Source organism: Tympanuchus pallidicinctus, unplaced genomic scaffold, assembly GCF_026119805.1.
Source record: "Tympanuchus pallidicinctus isolate F22 unplaced genomic scaffold, pur_lepc_1.0 scaffold12, whole genome shotgun sequence".
NCBI classification, from domain to species: domain Eukaryota; kingdom Metazoa; phylum Chordata; class Aves; order Galliformes; family Phasianidae; genus Tympanuchus; species Tympanuchus pallidicinctus.
Window position 1 is genome coordinate 8,453,156 of NW_026294637.1, and position 19,432 is coordinate 8,472,587.

At 39.8% G+C, this 19,432-nt stretch overlaps 1 long non-coding RNA gene across 1 annotated transcript in view; it reads right to left on the reverse strand.

Moving 5' to 3' along the window:
- Positions 1-214: 214 nt before the first annotated feature.
- The window catches only part of LOC128075159 (uncharacterized), a 121,110-nt gene continuing 101,892 nt past the window's right edge, over positions 215-19,432 (reverse strand). Inside the window, exons 2-5 of the long non-coding RNA XR_008203671.1 lie at positions 3,133-3,201; positions 1,917-1,973; positions 1,781-1,833; positions 215-770 (exon numbers count right to left, since the gene is read on the reverse strand). This is a non-coding gene — a long non-coding RNA (uncharacterized LOC128075159). The remainder of the gene's footprint in view (positions 771-1,780; positions 1,834-1,916; positions 1,974-3,132; positions 3,202-19,432) is intronic.

Sequence of the window (19,432 nt, forward strand, 5' to 3'; positions counted from 1 at the left end):
AAAAGGGCACTTCTCATCAGGACACCTGTTTACCCATAACTAGGTTTTCCAACAGGTTTCCATAACCAGGTTTCTCCAGGCACCTCACCTTCCCCAGAGAGGGAGCTGAGAACAGGATGGGCTCTGAAGACACACACGGGTCACCAGGAGCAAGACTAGATTTTTTTTCTGGATCCAGAGGTCAAAAATTAAAAAAAAAAAAAAAAAAAAAATTAAAAATATTCCTGTTGAATTACACGTTTTTAATGGGCACAGCTTGTGAATCAGAAAGCAGCAGCAATGGAAGTGGAAGACAAAATTAGTTGGTCCTGTTTTGATGCAACAGAGTTTCCAGAGAGTTCCCAACAAGGTTGAATGACAGGAGGTGATAGGAACAGGGTGGAGCATGTTTTAAGAGCTCTCAAAAGGGGGGATAGACCCTCACGCCAACACTGTGTAGGTCTTTGCACTGGAGTGATTAGGGATTTCTGCTTTTCAAAAATGATACAGGGCTCTAGTCTTCAGAGGAAAAATTGGGTATACATATCTCCAGGGATCAGTATTTATTCATTACAGTAATTACTGCTCCTCCCAGTGCACAACTTCCACCTTCTGCAGCATCAGTAAGACCACACGGTGCTAGTGGTGAGGCACTGATTTCCCAGAGCATCAGCTTTCTTCCTCCTGGCCCCACATCCTCAAAGCTTCTTGCTGATCACAAGTGTGCACAGCCCATTGGTCACCTCTCAGTAGGCTCATCTATTTAATTTCCAGCAGAGGGACACATTCTTCTGAAAGAAAATATCTGAATACTTCCTTTTCCAGCACCAGTTGCAATTAGAAACATTAAACAGCAGAACCAACAACTTTGGGGAGGGTGAAACAGCACTTTGTCAAGATTTTCCTGCCTTGTCATACTCCAACCATATTCAGAGCAACACTGGGATGGTGTCAAAAAAGCTCTCAGTGCACAAAAGCTGATTTATTTCAGCTCATTAGCAGTGCTTGATATGGGTCTCATTGGCTAAAAAAGATGGGTGCTGTGGGAGGTGAGAAACATGTTCACTTCTCTTTTCTCATTCCTACAAGGGAAAAACCTCCCACCCAAATTTTTCCTATTGGTATGCGTATGCTCCTTTTTTATTTTTTCCCCCCTAAAAAAGAGAAAAATGCATCCTTATATTTAAAATAGCACATCAAATCAAGCCAAGCATTCTCTAAGGCTATGCAAACACTCCAAATCCTCACAGAAGCAGAGCTCTTGTCTTAAATGAGAATTTGCAACCACATCTGCAGTTCACCAAAACAGGCAGACTGCTGCCCTTCTGCTTGCATATAATGATAAACCATTTCTTGGAGATTGAGATCCCTCTTGGAATGTAAGTAATTAAGAAAATGTCTGTTTTAGACCAGGATGGTGCCATGCCAGTTATGCATCAAAATGCCTCTGCTGCACAGCCGGTAGCCAAGTAGGCTTCTTTTAATAAAATTTAACTTAGCCCTTAGCCTTCCTATAAATGTGTATTTACCTTATGTTAACAATCTTTCAGCAGTGATAATAAATGCACTGCAGACAGAAAATAAATACAATTCAATACAGTTTTGTAACTATAAGACAAAATAATAGAACCACATTCTTCTGTCCAGTAGCATATGCCAAGTCTGATAAGCAAGTGCAAGGAAACACTCTTTTCTAATGTAAAAATCCTGATCCGTATATAACACATAGAAGAAGATTTGAATGTGTCTGGACAAAAGCCTGAACAACACAGCTTTCTGGAATGAAATCCTTGAATAATACCTGCTTATCAGCCATGCAGTGGGTAGCATCACCTCCAAATACAATCTCTCACTCTGAAAAACCACACACAGAAAAAGCTTGTTAAACATGAAGCTGTGCACAGCCTTTCACTCTCAGAAAATAAGGTGGTATTTACCAAACACACAGTTGCACGCAGTTTTCCACACAGGAAATGGCCATGTATTGTATCTCTCTATAAAGATTAAAACAAACAGGATCCACTATAAATGTATTACACTTTGAATAGTAATCATCGACTGAAGACTTCCAAACAAAATCCTGGTTAACTTTTCTCAACTAGATTATTGAAGGAGTTTGCCCATAACAGAAAAACATGCCACCATATCACTGTTACAATGAGAACAAAACCGTTTAAGACACAACAAGCTACGTTGTTGGTGATAAGATACATTATTAACCTTTGCCAAGTTATATAAGCTAAGGTGTCCGAAGGATATTGAGCAAGAGGAGGAGGTCTCTGAGGCACTGTTGGGTTTCTGCCACTCTAACTTTTGCCAGACACAAGTTCTCCAGAAGAACTACAGATGGCTCTCTCATGGAAACTTCAGCCCTGATCACTTAAAATACACAGATTTTACGATTTGAGGAATATTCTTCATGGGAATGTAACGTAAGATCTAAACAATCCTCAGTTCTGGGACCATATTGAAAACATTAAGTTAGGGTCCCACAAAGCCGTATATTTATTCATGAAAGGCACACAGACCCTCCCAGCAAGCTGTTGCAAAAATCTTCTGCTCAAAATTCTCAGCGAGGAAGACCTAAGAGTTCAAAGTGAACTAAAGCATTCAAATGAATGTTCAGTGATGACCACTCCATTCCCCGCGGTATCACCTTTGAAAGGCCAACAAATGCTTCCAGTCATATATCTCTCTTGTAGTTCATGTTCGATCCTATCAGAAGCTGCTGCTTTAATATTTACAATGCAGTTACAGGAGACCAGCACACAGCTGCCTTTCCTGCTCAGGTTCCTTCCCAAAACACCTACAGCTCCCTTATCTGCCTCGCCATTAGGTGGCAATGCAGCAACATGCATTGCCCAGCTGATGGCTGGACGGCACATTTATCCAAATTTCTGGCAACACTGATTGAATATTTTGAAAAATAAATAAATCCTTTTTCTTTTTCCCTCGCTCTTACTCATCACTGTATTTTTTTAAACTGAAAAGGAGCAGAGGTAACTGTACATAACATTCATTGCTGCCAAAGGCCTGTGATGAAAAGGCCTCGCTCATGCTTCTACAGCAGATCCAGAAAACTGCTTCCTAAACAATGCCAACATTTAAGCCCTAAAGACAACAAATGCAATTTTGGAGATCAAGAAAAATTACCAGATATTTCAGGGAAGTTTTGTGTGTCCAGAAAAGCACGTTCCATCCTTCAATTCATCTGGCTTTTTCCTATAGAGAACAAACAAAAAACAAAACCAAAACTCTAGAAACATTCTCAACAAAAAAACATATTTTACAAATTGAAAAACTGCACTTTGGATAAAACCCCCCTTTTTTTTTTTTTTTTAATTGAAATCATAACTCAGACACATTTATATGCCCTGGATTTCTCTTTGTCTTGCTTTATATTCATGGTGCCAGAAAAGTAGCTTTTAATAAAGCAACAGCTGGACTCAGACTCTGGGAATTACTGTGTTTTCATCTCTGCTTGGTCTGACTGCTAACCAGACCACTTCCTGCGGAGGAAATCAAAGTCTTTTATGTCACAGAGTCACGAGCTACGACATATGTAAGTGCTCTGCAGGAACTCAGCAAAAGCACTTGCAAGCAGAAGGGAGGAGAAAAAGTGCTTCCATTAAGTCTTATCCGTTGACTTTTTAAAGAAATTCCAGCCTGCTTCTTGTTTTGTCTGTGGGCCATAACATTGGCCTTTGTGTTTAGCTTGTGTTATGAAATGCAGTTGTACCATGAACAGAAACCCAACTCTGAAGACCCAACAAAATGGGAGCCCTGAGTGCCAATTCCTCTCCTCTCCATCAGAGCCTCTCTGCAGCAGTTGGATGCCACCAATTCAGATGAGGGAAGGTGAAAGTTGAAGCTTTTTGTATAATTTTATTTTAGAGAATAAGTACAGAGATTTGCCTGGCTCCTACACAAAATCACTGCAGAAGTTCTAGTCTTTAATAGAAATCTCAAACAATGTGTTCTTGAAATGAAACGTAGGCTACTTAAATACAGACAACCAAACTTAAGATGGTATCAAGTCCAAAGAAGATATCACTTAAATTCTTAAGAAAAAAACCCCAACAACTGGAAAACCTTTAACCCTCCATCTGGAGCACAAGCATTCCTTTAAGTTGTCATTTTATTAGACAGAAGACAACAGAAGCATTTTAAAGGCTTTTTCTGCACCTTCCCTTGCTCACTGTGCTCCTCCAGGTAGCTCTCGTTTCCAGGTCCGCTTTCAGTAACTCAGCCACAGCAAAGAGCACTATGATCTCCCCCGGAGCCTGCCTGGGTCATCATTCTCACTGCCATCAGCAAGGCTCCTGGTTCCAGATTTGCCTTTCCCAATGCTTGTCCTGCTTGCTGGCTTCTGGAACATGGCTACTCTAGTTCACCAAGTCCTCCATCTGCCCCAGGTACTCTCCTTTACCAGAAACATATTTGTGAATGAATAGGGAAAAAAATGAACAAATACTGTCCACCACACCAAAGGGTTTTTATACTTTCTTCTGCATACGCCAATTCCATACACCAGCCCCCATTCACTGTGCTGTAAGCCAGAGCAGTGAAAACCAGGAGCAGCCAGTAATGCCAATTTCTCATTGCTACAAAGATAACTATTAAAAAAAAAAAAAAATTAAAGGAAAAGAATTGCATTCATAAGGCCTTATGCTGCAATTAAACACTGCACTGGAAGCAAAGTGGTCAGCAGAGAGCAGTGCCCCTTGCAGAAGGAGGGGTGAGGGCCCTGGGTACACTCTGCAACTCACAATGCGGTGAAGAGCTCAGAGGATTTACAGCCGGTCAGGGTGAGGAACGGAATAGATTTAAAAGGCTGAGAAGTGCTGCTGCTCTCTGGGAGCTTTGCAGTGCATTTTATAGCTTTGAAATATTACAGGCATTGTTTTTGAATCAATAATAATGAAAATAATCACTCTTGAAAGCACTGCTCAAGATTCATCCTCTTGCTGGCAACTTCGTTTTGCTTATCGCTGATTTACACATTCTTGATATATTTCCATTCTTATCACTTCCATACTCTTTCTATAGTTCAGAAGATATTATAAAGCCTAGTCACTTTTCTCTTGGGCAGGATCCAGATGGACTGCCAGACCATGTTTTCTACTAATATTGAGTTCATTACAGTCAATGCACTCACATCACCATAAAACCTATAAGAAAGGCAGAGAACAAGGCCAGGCACAAGCAGATGCAGCTTTGATTGATAAAGTTCACACACTTGCTACCTAAGAAGCACTAGACACAGCATGCACTAACTGCTCTGCAATAAATAATGCTGAGCACACAGTGAATTGTGCAAGCCTGATAATGGCATCCTGCAGTGCTCCTTTGCAAACAATAGAGCAGAAACTGGAGAGAACACTCCTTTAGAAAAACTAGTGAGAAAGCACTGAGGAGATAGGTGTAAAAACCTAAGAGAAAGGGCATGCACACAAAAAAGTAGCCCTGTGTGCAAAGTAAAAGCCCAAAACTGTGTTAGTAGAGCAGTAGCTAGAAAGCAACATGACATACATTCAAATAGGGGAGTTCTGGTTCAGGGAAACCTGTGCGCTTCTTATTCTTCCTTCGTGCATATCTGTGTGCTGTGATAGCATGCAACAAAGGGAGGCTGATTATAAATGAATGTCTCTCACATCATGTATTTACCATGCTTCTGCAGGGCTAAAAATAACAGCTGGCAGCAGCATAAAGTTGCTACCCAAGGAATAAAACCTAAGTGAGTAATGGGGCAAGTTGACCAAACCTGACTCCTTAGGACAGCGAGGAACATCTGGCTTGTCTCCATGGGTGTGGTGACTAAGCCAAGGGAACCGGCCTCAGTGAAATCAGCCCCTGCAGCAATAGCTGTCATTTTTTCAGATTAACATTTACTAAATCCTGTTGTGCTCAAAAGCTGTAGGGCTGCGCCTAGAGGGCATGTAAACTCTGCAATGACCACACTCAAGGCATGATACACAAAGCAGGATGCAGCCCTGCACGTGGCCATCCCCTCCCGCCCCATCGCTGTGAGCCCCGGGCATTTTGAGCATGGCCTCAGGCTCCAGAGGCACTGAAACTGCCTTTTAACACCAAGGCTATCCCTTGGTCCAGTACCAGAACTTTTATTGTAGAAAAAAAGGAATAACAAAAGAAAATTAAGATTATCACCAGACTATATCTGAGTTGAGAGAGAAAGGAATTTAAGACACTGAAGGAACAGTGCTTCCCTATGACTTCCCTCTACTGACTCCCAAAGGCTGCAGATACGCACAGTGGAGGTGCTGAGCTTCTCCAGATATCACAAAAAACCCTTCTATCAAGAGCTGGTGGGGCATCACTTCAGGGCAGTCACTGCCACCTCCCTTTGTAACAAGTTGTAATTTGGCTGTAAGAACGGGAAAGGCAAAGTTTCACAGGCATAGAGGAAAATGGTTCAGAAGCAGATTGATAAGACATGCCTTTGTCATTAAGAGATGGAGCATAACCATAACCTCTGCACCTCAGATAACCACAAATGCACCTGCTAGAGATCCTCTTCTGTTGTCACACTCTTCCACAAGCAGCCATGCTCGTCTACCCACACTGAGACACACTGGCAGCCCCCAGACAGATGGACACATCTGTACTGCCATATTCCAGCACTAGAGCCCTCAAAAAGTGACCGCCTGGCCCAGTGAGAGCTGGCTCCAGCAGAGACACCCCAAAATACCCTTCTAAAGGGGAGATAAGACACATCTACTTAAGTCTCTTCATTTCCATAACACTGTATAATTTTGGGTACATTAAAAAATACCCAAAGATGACACAGGAGTTTAAAGTAAGGATGCTGAACTTAGAAACACAACTTCAGCCAGCTCTGTCCTGTTGTTAGTGGTATCCTTAAAACAGTTCTAAGAGCATTAAGGGAAACTCAGAAAGGCTGGCAACAACATGGCACTGAGGTTAACTCCTCCAGATTTTTGATAGGTACCAAATCCCGCATTAGGTTCTAGGAGAATCTGGGGTGGGAGCTGTTTTTATAAACTCCTTCCCCAGCATATCAGGGCAGAAGAGCATTTAAAGCCCAAACAGCTAATTCATTTATTTATTTTTTATTACTGAAACAAATAAAACTGACTTTCAAAAGTCTAGCTTGATGGATTCTGCAGACAAAAAATAAATCGATTTTTTCTTCCCATTTTTTGTCACCTGTGCCAAGCTAAAATCCATTGCAGATTTTCTGCATCTGCATTTAAATTGTCAAACAAGTGCTCCTATTGCAAAGTAATAGACTTCAGGGCTGCAGAGCGACACAAAGAGCTGTGGCTGGACCGTCGTGAGTAACAAAGCGTACGTCTTTCTGTTACCACACAATTTTCAGTGAAATATTTCTGTATTGCTTTTCCAGTGAGCCAATGCCCACCTCCCTGCTAGTAGCCGAGTGCTTCATTTCACCTATATTTCCGCTAGCACTTGCTAAAGCAGTGATCCAGACTAAGCTGGTTTGCGCTGCCTACGACAGGATGTTAGGTATTGAGAGGCTGCGTGCATTAACTGCCAGAACAGATGAGTGCTTTAACACTTACAAATCACGGGGAGAAAAGAATAGAGCAAGAGAAGATCATTCACATGTTGCCCATTTAGATATGCCGATATCTTATCAGCTCACCACAGCCCAGCCAGATGTGGAGGTGAGCAGAATTCAGGCACAAAGCTTTGTGCGAAGGGGCGGCAAATGCTGCTGAGTGCAGCAGGAGCTCTCGGAGGGGCTCAGCTCAAGCACCACACAAATTCCAGCCATCAAAACCCTCCATCATTAATGGAAATTAAATCTCAATCCTCTGGTGAAAAAACAGAGGAGAGTCAGGGCAGGAACAACTTCCTTGATTCAGTGCAGGCGGAGAGCTCGCCTTGTTACTCACATTCCTTAATGGCAATCCGTTACTGGGAAGTGACATGAATTCTGCTTAATCCCTGTTTTGCTGCATATTGCTATTTGTGCTCACAGGAATTTCCATTTGTTTCAGCTCTCTGCAAGGTTATTCAAGGGACAGCACAAAATAAATAAATAAGTAAATAAATCAGAGGAGGGCTGAGAGATTATTCTTCCAGGAGCTCCCTTGTAGTAAGAGCAAATAATATCTATATCTCGTTTATGGACTAGATAGAGGCAGAGGTTTCCCATACACATTAATTTTAGTTTAAATGAATACGGTAACTTAACATTTGAGGAAACACATCCTATATACAAACAAAAGTGTGAAAGATTAAGGACAGCTGTGCATCTGTTAATCCATAATATATACACTATTATCTGACTAGGGGCAAGCAGACATTTTAACCTCTCCTTCAGTACCTGATGTATCATTGCCTTCATGCTGAAGCCTTTCCTGCAACAACTCACAGACTGCAGAGCTGGAAGGGTGAGCACAGGGGAATTGGAGTTCCTGTGCAATGCTAGAGGTTGGTTGGTGGCTGGGAGGGGGCAATCCACTCTGTCCTCTGTCCCACATCACTATCAGTTCCTGTCACTTCTTAAAGTGATTTTTTAAAAGTGCAGAAAAATAAGAATAGACACAGCCATTGAAAAAGGGGTGGAAGTCTTAGGATTTGCTAGGATTAGACTGCTCCAATCCTAAAGTGACCCAATTCTTTTATTAAAAAATAAATGATATTAAAAAAATAAATGAGCATTCTGCGATCAGAGCCACTGTGGCTTGTTGCTAGCAGTCAGGATGTAGCAGGTCCTCTCATAATGAAAACTACACCTGAAGCTCGCAAACCAATGGGGCTGGATCCCAAAGGTCTGAGCACACCCAGCCCCAGCAGACTGACCTGGTGCCCAATTTCATGGTTGGCAACCCTGCCTGAAGCACACAGGTTGGAACTAGATGATCTCTGGGGGCTCTTCCAACCCTGGCCGTTCTATGATTCTATGAATCACGTTTAGAACCTCCAGAGGTGCCAGCAGCCATGGCTAACACCATAGCACATGACCACAGCAGCTTAACTACCACTGCAACCAGAACAGCACAAAGTGTTTACTCTGATACTTGTTCAATCAAATATGTGAATTATCCTGGCCCAGCCAAGCCTACAACTTGCTCAGTCATACAAGTTTGAATGTTTCTGGGTTACTTGTTTTCAGCATTTTTTTTTTTTTTTTTTCATTCTTCTTTTAATTTTAAGTCAACTCAAAATAAGAGTACTTCTTCCATAGCCTAACATGAACACAGTTCACACAGCCAAACTGAAGGGAAAGTGGTGGATATATCAGCCCTTGCAGGATAAATAACAGCAACATATTCCTCTAATAGGGGTCTGGGAAAAAGGAGTGCTAGAAGTCTCCAAACAGGGAGAAGGAAGGCAATTAATTCCACATTTCCCATAACATTTTTTAGTTTGTTGGTTGAGCTATTAAAAACACAGTTATTTATAGAAATCTGTAGGACTTGTGTGAAAGGAGACCTTGTTAGGAGGAAAAGTATTCATTTAGGGACCAGCCAAGTATAATGCATACAGTGCTTTTATACCTGCAGGGCATTTCCTCAGGTTAGAGCCAATACATTGGGATGTAGATTTCTGCAGTTTACAGTCTCCCTCTCTCATATTTCTGGAAGTTGGACTTCCCTAGGGAGGAAAGGGACAACTGAGACCTACAAAATGAAAACATGGAGGCAGTGGCTGACCTCCTCCCCTTCAAAAAGGAAGTATCTGGAGAAAGAGGGGTTTCAGGCCTTGTGAGTAATCATCTCTTTCCTTTTGAGAGAAGAACAGGAAGAGAGAATGCACATGCAGTCATGAGACTCTGGAGTTTTGTCCTGATGTATTTATTTCCATTTTTTCCATATGTTGCCTTTTTTGATGGCTGGCATTGTATTTTAATGAACTTATTTTCCCTAATGTGATTTGAAAAAGAAAAAACCAACACAGATTTCATTTCTAGAGAACATTTACAATGAACTGTTACCTAAACACAAAGATCCAAACTAGTAACAGGAGCAGGACTGCAGTTTTGTAGGGAACACTCTGTAAACCCTGCTTGATCCTGGTGAGACAAGCTCAAAATTTCAACTCGGTTTTGCCAAGGAGGTGAACCCTTGCTCAGGGTGAGCTCTTCACCATCAGGGTGAAGCAGAAGTTTGCCTTCAATCAGTATTTCTGTTGCTGCCAACAAAAATAGATGCAGATAGGTGAGAATGCTAAGACACCACTGAGCAGAAGAGCACCAGACCAGGCAGCATGAGGAACCAGCACCTGGCTGCCTTTCAGAGCATTACTTCATATTTCAAGGCACTGAAACTTGAATCCCAGTGGGAAAGCCCATGCAGTTAACAGATATCTGAATATCAGTTTATAGAGTTATGTCAGTTTTCAACCTAATTACTTCCAGCTTCTGTCTAGGCATACAAAAAAAAAAAAAAAAAAAAGCTAAGCAATGCCCAGTATCCACAACTTCCAAAGGAAAAAAAAAAAACACTACAAGAAAACTAATTCCTTGTAGGAAATGTGGTACCAATTAAGTAAAAACCTCTTAGCATCAACACAATATTAGAGAAATGCCAAACTGAGACCCCTGATTTCTCATTCAAAATCTATTTTTTTTTTTTTTTATAGTATGGATATCAAACAGATCAAAGTCTTTTTTTCACTTCGTTGACAACCATTCTTCCCACATTTTCCTGCTCACTTCTCCTTCCCCTTCCACCATCTTTACTCTCCTGCTTCATACTGCAGACAACTCTATTTCTTCCTTGCTCAGCTGATTTTCACAAAGCTTACAGGAATCTTCATGAAATCTTCTACCCATCTGTCCAGTTTGGCTAAAATTAGCCACTAAGCAAAGCAGGATGCTAATTCAACAAGAAAGTAATCTAAACTACCCACCAATAAACAATTTCAATTTGAAGGATTCAAAATGAAACAGAAGCTTATTTAGATTGGTTTAAGCCCCTATTCCACCATATCTCACTTTTCAGCTCAGTACAAAGCAGAACCACTGAGACACCCCGTTAGTGGGCATGGTGGTGATGGGCAGGCTAAACAATCTTGATCTTTTCCAACCTTAGTGATTCATGATAAGCAGCTCCCAAACAAAAGCATTACTCAAGTGTAAACAGACATTATCAAGAAAGTCTTTTCCATGCAACACTAGAGAACTGTAAATGCACAGAATTTTTAGGTTTGAGAAATAATCACTAGCTGATGATACAAGTCAACATTCATACACATCTGCACCATTGCTACAGTGCAGCATGTTACACAATTACTTTTATCCACCTGTGATCTCCTGCTCCATTTTTCTTCCTTTAGCAATTAATGATAGTGCTACTGATTAATATATGAAGTCACGCTTCTTTGAAAGTGCAATTGCAGCTTCCACCACCAGCTAACATAAATTAACACTCATTTACGTGACGAACCTTAGCATTCAGTATTGACATTACTGAACCCAGAGCAGAACTGCAGAAAACAACTGATGAACAGTCCACAGAAATACTTGGGCTTTGAATTTTTATTTTTTAAATCACCAAATCACAACTTTTTCTTCTCCTTCTGGCTGCGAACATGAAGTTATTCAGTATTCATATTACAGTGCAGTCCCATCCCAGGCTGATTTAAAGCCTACATTATAATTGCTAATGATTACTCATGAAAAAGAGACTATTATATGTAAAAACTGCAATCAGTGCTAATCTATTCACCTATCCATTTTACACTGATACATTTTCTAAACAAAGCTCTTCCTGAATTGCTCATAATTAGCTTCTATTCTTACATTTTTAATTGCTCTTCTCCCCCTCCCATTTTTAAACATAACATTTTAGATATCTTCAGACTTTTTTTTTTTTTTTTTTTAAGGCTTGGACTGAATTTTTATGAGTGAAAACCTGGCAGTGTACAATTTGGAATTTTTAAGTAACTCCTATGTTGTCAAATAGTAAATGCATAAGCAGTGTTTCATTAAATACTTTAAAATAAGATCAAGATTTCAAGCACAGCACCAGTCTGTACTGTCTGAGAGCATGTAAGAGTTATGGTACTAAGGCAGAAGTGGGTTAGCTGTCATTTTATTTATTTTTTCAAAAGCTGAGTGCATTCTGCCCCTCATCTGCAGGCTGTCAAGAGCCGGGTAATCAAGAGACATTTGGCACTCCAGCTGGGAAAAACACTGCATTTAAGGGTCTCACTCTTCAGAGACTCTAGTGCTGTTATGCCAGCTCAGATATACACAGTATTGGAGATGCTCTTCCCTTTCCTTCTGCCCTTCAGATACCTGAGCAGTATTACCTGGCAAGGCAATTAGAAAAGTTCACAAGAGCCAACAAAACACTTCTTATATACAAAGGCATTCTCTACAGTACGTAGCTTAAGTTCTCCCAGGAATTAGATAATGCATCTTGCTTAGAAACATCCCTCTGTCAAAATTGCACTTGGAGAAAATGGAATTCTAATCACAATTCTCACTCTGGTATTTTCTCCTTCCCACTCTACGAAAATCGATCCCAGCTTATATCCAGAATAAAGCCTTATCTCTGGTCCTCAGAGGGTGAGAAGGAATGCATTTGGCTTTAGCTACAGGCTAAAGAGAGCAGCTTGTTGCTGAGCCTCCTCTGCCAAGCCTCTCACACAAAAAGTTACGTAAAAGCAGAGAAAATTACTATTTCAGCTTCATTTGACTTGTGGAAAAGCCACTGATTTTAATGAACTGTTCTTCTGCTAAAGCACTTATAAGTGGTATTTGCTAATGCTCATCTCTACATCAATTTCAGAGGCTGTTGGAAGAGACTCTCAATCTGCAAGAGTCCTTCACCACCAGTTCTGTGCAATTTGCAAAATGTTGCACTAATCAGTGGGTGCTTTAATCTTCATAAATACAGGAAAGCTCTTAGTCACTAGTGCTAGAGAGACTGGAGAAATTTGTGCCAAAACATTTTATTCCTTTCAGAAGTTTTGCATTTTTAAGCTCAGCAGAAGAGGCAGCAGAGCAGAGAAGTTTTGCATTTTTAAGCTCAGCAGAAGAGGCAGCAGAGACACACACGAGTCTGGAACATGGAAGAGTCAGAGCTTATTCACAGCATGCATGAATTTTCCAGCACAGTTTATGAACGAGGGTCACTAATGGACTTCCAATCAATCCAGACAGCGCTATGAGCTGTTTTCCCTACAGAAATTCTCCACCACCTTCGCAAAATTTGTGTATACATATTGCATGCACATATTGTGTGCATAAGTTTTGCACATGAGGACACTGCCACATTTGGTTTCCAGTCAAGCATCCTGGCAGAGCACCCATGTTTCACATGAAGGCAGAACTGCTATTTGAAGCTGCCCCACACATCTAGGAAAAGTCATCTTTTGGATTTTTTGACCTTGCTTTTGGTCGTGTTCAGATTACCACCACATGTCACACTTCATCAGAATTGCTCCAGCATTCATACTCAAGTGCCCCTGCTGACATGAACAGCAAAGCACAGTGTGCTTCTTGACAAATCCTCTTTTCCTCTTCTAGACCTGTGTTACTGCAATGCTTGGAACCAAAGAAGAACATTATCATAGGTGAACTTACAGGAAGTCACATTAAAAAAAAAAATCTGTTTTCCAAAGCTGCTTCTATGTGTACTGAAGCCTTACTTTCCAGGAAGCAAAAGGGCATATGGCTGCTGATAGGAAGCTGGGAATAAACTCTTTTTGCTTTTACTTTCTCATTAAAATTCCTCTATCCCAACACAGGAGCTTATCCAAATTACTTTCTTATCCTGTCCTGTTAACAGAGAGGAGAGAGAGCACAACTCAAGGGTGTCCAAGGGTGTCAGAGGCAACATAGTTATTTGTTCTGCTGTCTTTTATTCCTGTACCAAAAATACGGCTCTCTTTTATGAGCCTTGATTTGATGCAAAATCACTGTGTTTTGAACAGAGTTGTCAATCTGATTTAGGACTTCCACAAGCCTTCCACAAGGCTCCATAACATATAATCATAATTTGATTATCTGCAGTTCATGTGTACCTGTTGAGTCAGAGAATTAGCTTATAAACCTTTTACAAGCAAGAGAAGATATTTCCCTTCATGGAATTCCACTCTACCTAGTGACACAATAATGAAGAAGGGTTATAGGAGTTCAAAATGATACATTTCCTCTTAGTATGCCATACTCCAGGTCTTAACAACAAGCAAAAAAGATGGCTGCCAGACAGCACCTGCAATTCTAGCCCCAACTGAAGGGATGTTGGCTCAACATATATCTACATCTCCTCCCAAGCAATGGGGGCTGTAGTGATAGAGAATCCCACACACAGAAGAGATGAGCAGAACACCTAGTAAGAAGAATTCTGTGACATCGAAGGCTTTGTGGTAGGCTTCCAATTGGCTGTAACCCAGGTACTTCTCAGCCTATTGCCCTATCTACTTCAGTGATAACACATACTGAAGTTGCATTAGTATTGGTTATGTGGACATTAATTCAGATTGATAAAAATATTTTAGCTCATTCTGAAAAATAAAGAGAGAAAAATCTAAATTAGCTCTCTTCCATTATCCCTAAATTATTAATCCTTCTCATCAATGGAAACAAGCATGTCCCACATTGGTGCAAATTTGCTGTGTGAGCATTGCCTAGCATTATAAGTGTATAGCCAAAAATTATTACCATGCTTTACCTCTTCACATTAAGTACTTCTTCTCACACGGAGCTTCATTTCAATGTCCTGAAGACTAGTGTAGCACTCCTTCCACTATAGCTGAGGATCAGAGCAACACTAATCAATCTTACAGTGGCTGAGAAACAACTGTTGGTGGGTGTTTGATAGGTCAGCCTATCAATCTGTATAACCTACAGATTATAATGGCTGCAATCAAAACTAACCAACAGTAGCTTTCATATCACATTGACAGATTATATAATACCCATTCTTACGTAATGTTTGAGATGCATTACCTCCATGCCTTTTGGATCCCACCAACTGTCTGATAACTTTTATTATCTTTCAGTAAAGCAGCATATTTTTGCCCTGCAGAAGTTCTGTATGTACTTGCAACAGGAAATGAAGGTGTTCATGCAAAATATTGGAAACAAAACACTCCAGAGCCCACAAGAATTAAACCAATAGTGCATCTGCTGAACACTGATTATGACATGGTTGTTATTGCATTAACACTTACAGGTAGATAAAAGTTGGCATACAAGTATACTTCTCCACAGTTGGTGTTTTTCCGTGCCAAAACATACTTCTAAATGAAGCAGTGATTTGGATATCTCTGATAAATAAGTGACAGATCCCAAGGCATCAACTTGCTTCATACCATGTGGGGCGGTTGCTGACAATTCTCAGAAGTGAAAATGTTCTTGCAAAGTCAGTGTCACAATGCAGAGTTAGACTGGAGCAGAACATCTTAGTAACCCTACTGATATCAGCCTTATAGTTTGATCCTAAGTGAATTTGTTAACCAATTACCTGTGGATAAGGAAGCAATTCTGGGCTGCATATTTTTGCATTATTTTGTATAATATTTTGTATTAGCTCCTAAGTTGCCATACCACATTTCATACAGACAGAAAACAACCCAGTACTTTAATTTTGGAAAAGTGTCATTATTTATTATCCAGTTTTTTATCAGTTTACTTTCATATTAAGTAGTAAGTATAAAGGAGTACTGAAGTCCTGCATTATTCTTCAAATTTACTTCATACGCTGTAGGAAATAGGAATATGTTCATTTCTGGTTACCAAGTTATATCCAACCAAATTTAACTTAATGGAATGTAAAAGTTCCAAAAGACGCAAAAATTCTAAAATAACCTTGTTCACGTAGACATCCTTCACATCTTCAGCTTTTATCAAATTACAAACTTAACTAAAAACAATATAAAAATTAATCCCATGAATATTCAGTATTTCCTCGTATTTTACAATCAGTTCTGTAAATAAGAAACCATTTCAGATTGCAAACAACTGAATTTTTAGATATACTCATTGAGGTACTTCTCAGAAGTACATAATATGAATTGGGCAGTAGTCCATAGATTTAAACTAACATCAGTTTCAGTCAGGAGACATTCACATGCAAAGTAACTGAACTGTAAGTGTCCCGCAAGGCAAAGCCTAAAGCAAATAAAAGAAAAATTTGACAAGTTTACCTTTAAGCATGTAAGAAGTTTGAACACTTCTGGTTTGAAGGAGCACTGCATAGCTCATTGCACTTGTTCCTGAAGGAATTCTTTTAATTGCATGTACATATATACACAAAAAGCAAAATAGACAAACTCATTCCCTGTATAGAGGAAATCATAAATATTTCCCATATTTTTAAGCAGAGATCAAGAACAGGAAGTTGCAATTTTGGAGCAGGAATTGCTCACCCAGCTTGGAGCATAATAAGTAGGATGTAACATTCAGCTACAGAATTCTACTGCTGGGCAACGAGCTCCATTTTTTAGGAATATATGAGGTTTTTTTGCTAGGAAAAAAAAAAACCTAAATGCAGATTTCATTTATTTCTGTTCAACTTGGAATTTACGTATAAACTCGTAAAGGGTGTATAAGACCTACTCAAAATTCTTGTAGTGTTATCAAAACAGACTTATTTACCTCCTTGTTGTTTTCCAGTCCATGTTCAATCTGACGATGAATGCTGTATATCTAATCATAATCCTGCTGTTATCACAGCTGCTGTGTGCTTTATTTTTCATGACTCAAAGACAGATGTACCAAAATTGCCCTAGATCCCTGCCAGCCTTTTCAATTGCATTATACAATCAATTAAACTTTCCTGACCCTATTCCTATCTCTAGATAAAATTCAGACATTGGCACTTGAAGAACCAAATCGTGTGTGTAAATTGGTTCTAATGACAGTTATAGATGTGTAGTCATATGCAAATACTGTATTATCAAGCATTAAAATGTCCAGGAGCAGTAGCTAGATGGATGCAGTCAAGAAAAATTAACTAGAAAATGCATACTCCAGATACTTCCCACAGTATGTAATGCAATTAAACAGAAGCAAAGGGAAATTCACACTAGAAACTGCCTCTCTCCTGCAGTGCCTATTTATTCCCCATCATCTGTTATTATTGTTGAGAATCTTCACATTGTATCCCAATTAAGCAAATCTCTCAGAATTAATAAGGGTTCGCCTTCTCTATCACCACATCTCTAATGGTTGGAACTGAAAACATTGGCACCTCATGCTGTACACGAGTGTGAGCAGTTAGCATAATAACAATTGTAAGATGCACTTGCCAAAAAATGATTACAAGTGAAGCTTTATTGCAAGGGTGCCTTGTTTAGGAGGATTTAGCACAATTCGGTGGGGTGACAGCAGTTGTCAGCCATTGATACTGAACATAATAACTATTAAAAAGACAACTTATTTATTGAATATTCAGAGAGCTAAGCTGTTGTTTGGATGTTTCTGGAATACAGATTATTTTCCCATGGTTTGTTAGTCTGCCATAATAGAGGTTTTTAAAAACTCTCCGGGACAAACTCTGTTTTGTTTGACAGCCCATCAAATGAGATTCATATGCCCTATGTCAACAGAATGACAGCAAAGTACCTTATCAGTATGAATAAACCATACATCCAAACCATTTATTGATCCTAACTTGTAAATCACCTGTGAAGAGATTTTAAGGACTCTGCCATATGATTAAGGACATTTGAGTTCTTATCACATCTTTGTGTTTTTTAACCCAATTCTCACAACTTAAAAAAAAAAACACACACCTATGTACACACTCTACATGAACTTACATGCCTCCTTCCTTGTGATCACCACTGATGTTTCACCAAAATAAACAAGTGCATGCGCACTCGCTCAAGTGCCTCTCTTTCCTCATGATCTGGCAGAGAATGAATGGTCCTCTGTTCCACTGATGAAAAAACACTTGGGAGAGTTCAGGGAGTAGGATTTCACTTAAGAACCTCTACTCTAACATGCTAGTTCAACACAGCCCTGCCTAACTCTTTATCCACACTTGCATTAGCCCCCTTCCTACCCTCCCCGCTCCCCTGAGGAAGGAGCCCTGCATTCTGTTCAGAAAAGAGCTCATTGGCAAATGCGTTTGTCACACTGTGGGGACAACATGTGGTGCAAGTAGGCTCCATGGCTGCTTGAAGTGGTTGCCACTTCCACATGTAGGCTGCAGCCTTTGCACATACTTGTAGCATACTAAAATTTTACAAGTCCAAAGTAAAGGGAATGCAACAGCCCATTTTTCTCCTGCCCTTTAATCAGAAAAAAATAGTAGCTACAGAATCCTTTCCTGAAGACAGACCCAATTTCGTCATGAGGTCTATTTTACAGGTATACAAAGTACCTGAGGCTAGAGAAAACTTCTGAATTTCAACCAAGGAATAACCTAACCTAAAGCTAAACAACTGCTAAGTAAACACATCATTTCCTCATTGCAGCCTTGATCATTTCCATTTTTATCTTTCTTTGCCTTGTAATAGGCTCCAAACTAAGCCCAAGAACTCCCCCAGCACATGCACTTTCTGTGGCTGTTATGGTTGCAAGCAGCTGTGTACATAACACACCATTAGACTCCTCAACCCATGTCAGCAAACAACTGGATCAATCCTCAGCTTCAGCATCTGGGACCTTCAATCTGGCCGCCAGTCACATTTGCTGCCTTCACCTTTTTCAGCATACACCATCTGGTACACATTTTAATCATCAGGAGTCTTTTTACTGAATTAGCTGACTTTAGGTCAAGCATTTGTTCAATGTTTTTTTTCCTGTTAGAATCCAGCAAGTTCAGACATACAGGTTTTGCTGCCCTTTGCTCTCTTACAAAAGGACCCGCTTGAGCAGTTCCCTCCTTTTTCAATAAATTATTGCATAAATTATTTTGAACCACCACAAAATTCAATTATCCCATCAGATCTTTCACCCACAGAAAGAATCTTTGAATTCCTACCATATTTTTGGAAGAAATCTTTTCTTCCAAATACCTGCCACAAAAGCAAGATCACCAAAACCTAGGTTGTTGTGAAGTTTTACATCCTTAATGAAGTGCTAAAAAAAAAAAAAAAAAAAAAAAAAAAAAAACATATTTGCAGGGCATAGGTAAAACAGTTCAATAAAATGGTGACACATGTAAATCTGTGTTTTTAGAGTCTAAGCCACAAAGTCTTTGATATTGTCATAATGAAGGAAGGCTGTTATTAAAATAATTATGCCAAAACAGTATGGATTATCAACTCCATCATCTATTAGCTCCCTAAAACAACTGAATAAAACAACATAAGAAATACACATCAAATGTAAACTCAGTGGGCATGTCTTCACATTCAGTATGTCAGATCTCAGACAAACTCAAATCATGTAACAAAATTTCTCCAATTATGGTTAGTGCTTTGTTTTTGTTCTTCATTTTTTAAATTGAAGATTTTCATAGCTTTTCATTGGTATAAACAGATTAAATGAGATCTTCCTTAAGAAAACATTGTAAATATTCATCTGTGTTTA